This window comes from Solanum stenotomum, chromosome 12 (genome assembly GCF_019186545.1).
Source record: "Solanum stenotomum isolate F172 chromosome 12, ASM1918654v1, whole genome shotgun sequence".
NCBI lineage: Eukaryota > Viridiplantae > Streptophyta > Magnoliopsida > Solanales > Solanaceae > Solanum > Solanum stenotomum.
In genome coordinates this window covers 6,982,387-6,989,283 of record NC_064293.1, presented here as the reverse complement: position 1 = coordinate 6,989,283, position 6,897 = coordinate 6,982,387, and positions in this window count along the sequence as shown.

Genomic DNA, 6,897 nt, shown 5'->3' with positions numbered 1-6,897 from the left:
TACATCTAAATGAAAGACTCGCAACGTAGCAGTAACCACATCACCAAAATCTTCTTGATCCTAGCGAGCCTGGAGAGATCATACAACCTGTTCTGGCGCTGACCGCCACTTGTACCAGATGTAGTACACTGCTGAGTTGGGCAACCTGCTGGTACTGTTGAAGCTGTAGACTGGGCCTTACTATTATTATCTCCTCACCCTGTTTAGAAGAAGGGCAATCCCTTAATCTGTGACCAGTTTGACCACACCCAAAACATCCATCCTTTCCTGCAAGACACTCGCCCGAATGGTTCTTACCACACTTTGGACAAGTTGGCTAGGTTCTAGTAACGAAAACACTTCTCTGTGACTTAGACCCTGATGCCCTACCTTTCTGATCCTATCGAGACCCGGAGGATGGAACACTAGCAGATGAAGGAGCTGAGGCTGAAGATTTCTACTGATATTGAGAGCAATTTCCACCACCCAATTTCTGCTAAGAGTACTCATAGTTGCTTGTCGTAGCCTTCTTGTTGTCCTTAGACTGTTCTCTAAGCTTATCTCCATCAACCTGTTGAGCAAGAGTTATGAACCTAGAAATAGTCATATTCTCTAACAACATTGCGATTTTGAATTCTGTTCTCACCAAGTAAGATACCCCAAATAGAAACTTACTCATCTGCGCCCTGGGATCGGCAACCATATGTAGAGCATACCTGGAGAGTTGGGTGAACTTGAGTCCATACTCTTGGACCAACATAGAACCTTGTTTTAAATTAATGAATTCTTAAGCCTTAGCCTTCCTCAACTCTCCTGGGAAGAATCTGTCCAGAAAAGCTCAAATAAAACACTCCTATGTCACAGTAGTGGGATTCTCACCCATGTTTTTTTTCCACTGTGTGAACCATTTGTTAGCCACATCCTTAAGCTAGAAGGACGCCAACTCTACCCTATCGTTTCCTGTTACTTGCATCACTCCAATGATCGTCTTGACCTCATCAATAAAATTTTGGGGATTCTCACCAACATGCGAACCTAGAAACACAAGTGGGTTTATTGTAACGAAATCACGGACCCAAGCTGCAGTTGATCCATCATTACTATTTGTAGGAACTAGAACCTACTGATTGTTCTGGTTATCTACACTTTGGGCAAATAGTTGAATGACGTTCTAAAATTCTTCATTTGAGACCTCATGATTTGGGACAGGAGGAGTTATGTTAGCGTTAGCGTTGCGGGCATTAGCACTCCTTGGGTAAGCTCTACGAGGAGACATTATCTGAAAATGCATAACGTCGAGTTACAAAGGAGATCATACCCACACACGATAAGAATAACAAGAAAGTGAAGTTTTTCCTAAAACACTTTATAGCCTCCCTCTCATAAGTGTGGCGCGAATCACACTTAAGAAAGGGACTAGACGTAGTGCGACTTTTCAGATATCCTAGGACTCTTAAACATAGTGCTCTGATACGAAGTTTGTCACTCCCCGAGGCTACCCTTTGGACGTTAACACGGGACCTAAGATCACGAGTGACCCCAAGATAACCCTTCTGGCATATCATAAGCATGCTAAGATAACTGAAATAAGATAATTTTATGCGGAAGCTTTAGACATATCATAAAATGAAATGATGGGGAATATACATTCTATGTCTGAATAAATGTCTCTACTGATTAGAGATGTTGGGACATGCCCCAGCTAACTCTAGCAAAAACTGAAACTAAAATAAAACGAGTGAATAAAAGACATGTCAATCGTCATCGAAGAATTAGGACTTACCACTGATGCTACTAAACTGGAGATTGGAAATCGATCTAAGCGTGATCTGAATGCTGAGGACCTGAACCTACATCAGGAGAAGATGTAGCATAGAGTATGCGTCAGCACTTGAAAGGTATTGAGCATGCATGATAAAATAAACTAAACAACATAAACATAACTGAACAGAGCAATAAGATCAATGATATAATCTGAACATGAGGTAAATACTGAAATATATTGAATACTGAGTTAACTGAATGCAATGACCAAGTACATGACATGCTGAGACTGAATACTGAACTATATTGATAACCTGGTCAATGCACTAGAATCTGACTGTGAGAGCTACTGTTAACTGACATAAAACCACGAGAGCTATCCATAGAGTATGATGTCTCGCCCCATCGGGAGGACCCAATATACCTTGCCAAGGGTAAAAAGGCATGACTGGCGTGATCACTAAATATGTTGCCCACAGAGGGGACTTATCCTATGGGGTTACGTAGTTCTGAGACTATGAGGGTGACTGACACTTAGTACACTTGGCATTAAGCCTACTCCCAACTGATTATGTAAAGAACACATTATGACTGAATTTCTATAATATTTAATAGCTCAAAATACTGACATGCTAACTGAAAATGCAACATTACTATACTGATAATGAAACAGTCTTAACTATGGCATGTATATCTGAATAGACTGACCTAGCAAGTGTAATTCATGAACTAAACGAATCTACACAACTAGGGTTCTGAGTTTCATGCAGGAACTAAGCAATAATTCTACAAAAACATGATAATCTGATTTGGACTAGTCTAAGAGCTGAATCACAAAATAAATATGAAATTCTAGAAACTCTAGGTCTAAGCATGATATAGAGAATCAAGAATCTGACTAAATTCTAGGGACCTAACGGATGAAAGGAACCCACTAGTGAAATCCCACATACCTGGTGACGAAATTCATTGAGAAATATTTCAATTTTGGGGATGGAACTAAGAAAACTTATTGCGTTCTTTGAGAGCGCTTGGTCGACTCTTTCTCCTTTTTTTTGTTCAACTTGATGAATTTTTGGAGAATAAGTTGACTAGGGTAAGTTCTAATTAAGTTACTAGGCAAAAATTGACCAAAACAACGTAGTTTAGGGGTTAAACGACGTAGTTTAGGGGTCCAATGCATAGGAAAAAGACCAAACGACCCTGACTTAAAAGTTGTCGGGGCCAACCAATAGACCGTCGACTGGCTTCAGAGAGGGGGTTTCTGACGTCTCGATCCACGGACAAGGACCACGACCCATGGTCTAACCTACGGTCTGTGGGTCTGGCCGTCGTTCGAAACTTAGACAATTTTTTCGGGACTTTCTGGGGAGGGGCTACAGGTGGCCAACCACGGACCCCACCTATGGTTTATGGGTCACCCTACAGTCCGTAGGTGGCAACATTGGTGGCACCTGTAACTTCTGATTTCTCCATTTTCTGGTCCATCTAGGACACGGGGTGTTATAATGTCATTGCTGGAGTGGTAACTATTATAATAAGAGAACTCACACAAGGGTAGGAACTTATCCCAATGCCCTCTAAAGTCAATCACACATGCCCTCAACATGTCCTCTAACACTTCAATAGTTCTCTGACTACCCGTACGTCTATGGATGGAAAGTTATGCCAAAAGTGAGTTGAGTGCCCAACTCCTCATACAATTTTCCCCAAACCTTGGATGTGAACCTTAGCCATGCAGCCTCACTGTCTCTTTCACATAAACCTTAGCCAACTACTAAGCATTATAGTCTACTCTGACTGTAATGAAGTGGGCTGACTTAGTCAGTCAACCACAACCTAAATGGAGTTAAACTTCCCCAAGGTCTTCGGAAGATGAACCACGAAATCCATCGCTATCTTTTCCCACTTCCATTCCGGAATCGCTATTCGCTGAACCAAACCTGCAGGCCTTTGGTGCTCATATATTACCTGCTGATAGTTTTGGCACTTAGCCACAAACTCAGCTATGTCTTTCTTCATGCCAGGCCACCAATAAAGTTGTTTCAAATCTCGCTACATCTTGGTCACACCCGGATGAATGGAATACAGCGAACCATGGGATTCTTTTAACATCTTCTGAATCAAGTAATCCACTCGGGGGAACACAAATTCTTCCCTTAAAACTGAGCACACCTCCCGCATCAAGAACCACATCTTGTGCCTTACAAGACATTGTTTTTTTTCTGAGCTCATTCAAACACTCATCCTTAAACTGCTTGGCGTTGATCTCCTCAATGAATGTGGGACTACTCTCAATGCTAGCTAACACCCCACCTTTCTAAAAGATGCCCAACTGCATGAACATAGACTCTAAGGTCTGAATCTTCTTGGCCAAAGGTCGCTTGGACATACCCAAGCAAGCTAAACTACCCATACTTACCGTCTTCCGTCTTAGTGCATCTGCCACAACATTAGACATACCCGGATGATACTGGATGGTAACATCATAATCCTTGAGTGACTTTATCCACCTTTTCTGCCTAAAATTCAGGTCCTTTTGAGTGAATACATGTTAAAGACTACAATGATCAGTAAGCACCTCACATTTTACACCATAAAGGTAATGCCGCCAGATCTTGAGAGCAAACACTACCACTGCCAACTCCAAATCATGTGTTGGGTAATTTCTCTCATGCACCTTCAGCTGACGCGATTCATAAGCTATGACATTTCTTTCCTGCCTTGACATAGAGCCCAAGCCCAAATGTGAAGCATCACAATAAACAATGAAATCTTTACATTCCACTGACAGTGTCAGAATAGGTGTTGTGGTCAGAAGAGTCTTCAGTTTCTGGAAGATCACTTCACATTTGTCATCCCACTCGAAAGGAACCTCCTTTTAAGTCAACCTTGTCAAATGTGTAATAATAGAAGCAAAATTCCTCACAAACCGGCAATAGTAGCTGGCGAACCCCACAAAACTCCTAACTTCAGTCGCATATCTAGGCCGTACCCAGTTCTTGACTACTTCAATCTTTTGGGGATCTACCATTACCCCTTCATTTGAACCAGTGTCAAAAAGGAAACTGAAGTCAACCAGGACTGACACTTGGAAAATTTGGCATACAACTCTCGTTTTTCAAAAAAATAAAAAATAATACGGAGATGGTCGGCATGTTCTTCCTTACTCTTCGAATAAACCAAAATGTCATCAATAAAGACGATAACAAAAGAATCCAGGAATGGTTTAAACACATCATTCATCAAACTCATGAAGGTTGTAGGCGCATTGGTCAACCCAACGACATCACTAAAAACTCATAGTACCCATAGTGGGTTCTGAATGTTGTTTTGGGTACATCCTCAGGCATAATCTTTAACTGACGGTAACTAGTCCTTAGATCAATCTTAGAGAAAACTGACGTACCCTGCAACTGGTGAAATTGATCATCTATCCGGGGTAACATGTACTCATTTTTAATGGTTAGCCTATTCAACTGTCGATAGTCTATGCACATCCTCATACTACCATCCTTCTTCTGAACAAACAAGACAGGAGCACCCCCACAGGAAAGCACTAGGACGGATGAAACCTTTATGAAAAAACACCTGGATTTGAGCTTTAAGCTCTCTTAATTCTGCCAAAGCCATGCGATAAGGAGGAATGGAGATGGGGCGAGTGCCCGGTTCCAAGTTAATGAAAAAATCAATATCCATATCCATAGGCATACAAGGAAAATCGGTAGGAAATACTTTCTTGAATTCAGACACTACAAGAAAAGACTCAATAAAGGGATTCTAAGCCTCAACATCCTGAATATGAGCCAAATATGCCAAGCACCCTTGCCCCACCAGTTTCCTAGCCTGAACAAAAGATATGACTTTTGCTGGCTTAGGCTTATACACCCCTTCCCACTGTAACTTTTCCTTACCCGGGATCTCTAGAGGCACAGACTTAGCATTACAATTAAGCACAACATAATAGAGGAACAAACAAGTCATGCTTAAGATTATATTAAAGTCAGTCATATCCAGAATAACCAAATCAGCCCAAGTTTGAAAACCCATAAACAAGATAGGACAAGTATTATAGACATGGGTGACTATGATAGACTCTCCAACTAGGGTAGAAACATGCATGGGGGCATTAAGTACATCACAAACCGCATCAAATCCCAAGGCAAACTGAACTGACACATATGAATAAGTAGAACCCAGATCAAACAAGCTAGTAGCCATTCGGTCAGAAACAAGAATAGTACTTATGATCATTGCATCAGACACCTCAACCTCGGTCTTGCCCGAAAAGGCATAACACTAAGCCTTGTCATCTTGACGGGCGACCTCCTTGCCTGGCTACACTGATCCTCTACCTGCATTACCATTTCCTTGGCCTCCACGACCTCGTTGATTTCCTCCTCTCCCATCTTGTGGATGCCCTCTACTATTACTATCACTGCCCGATGGTACCACTGCTATAGTTTGCTATTGCACGGGGTCAGACATGCAAAGATGGGGACAATCTCTCTTCATATGCCCAGATTCTCCATAATTGTAACAACTGTGGTCAAAAGATGGCCTGCTTCCATACGCAGGTACGGCTCCCTGACCATCCTAAATAAGATTATGTTGTGGAGTTTCTGAGTAACCAACTGTAGAAATGAGCTTGGCTGACTGAATTAACCAGGCTGCAAGTGTCAGCCTACCTGAACCTGTGGAGTAGGAACCATGAAAGTTACATGTGCTCTTGAGCTTCTTATCCAAAGCCTTGGCCTACCCATCACGTCGAACTCCTTCCTCTTTCTTCACAAAGTCGGTCTCCTCATTAAAACTTTTACCTGCAGAGGTCATGTGGAGAAATAATACATGTAACTCGGTGTTTAATCCTTTGACGAATAGACTAATCCTCTCATCCTCTGAAGTTACCAACTTGGTAGCATATCTAGACAAGGCATGAAACTTCGCCTCATAGGTAGGTACAATCATACCTCCCTGCTCCACAACCATAAACTCATCTTTCTTACGATCCCTCAAAGTCTGAGGCACATACTTCTCCAGGACCATATCATGGAACTGTATCCAAGTGAGTGGGGGCAAGACTGGCGATCTGCATTCCACATAAGCCCTCCACCACTGCTTAGCTTCACCTTGAAGCTGGAAGTTCACGAACTC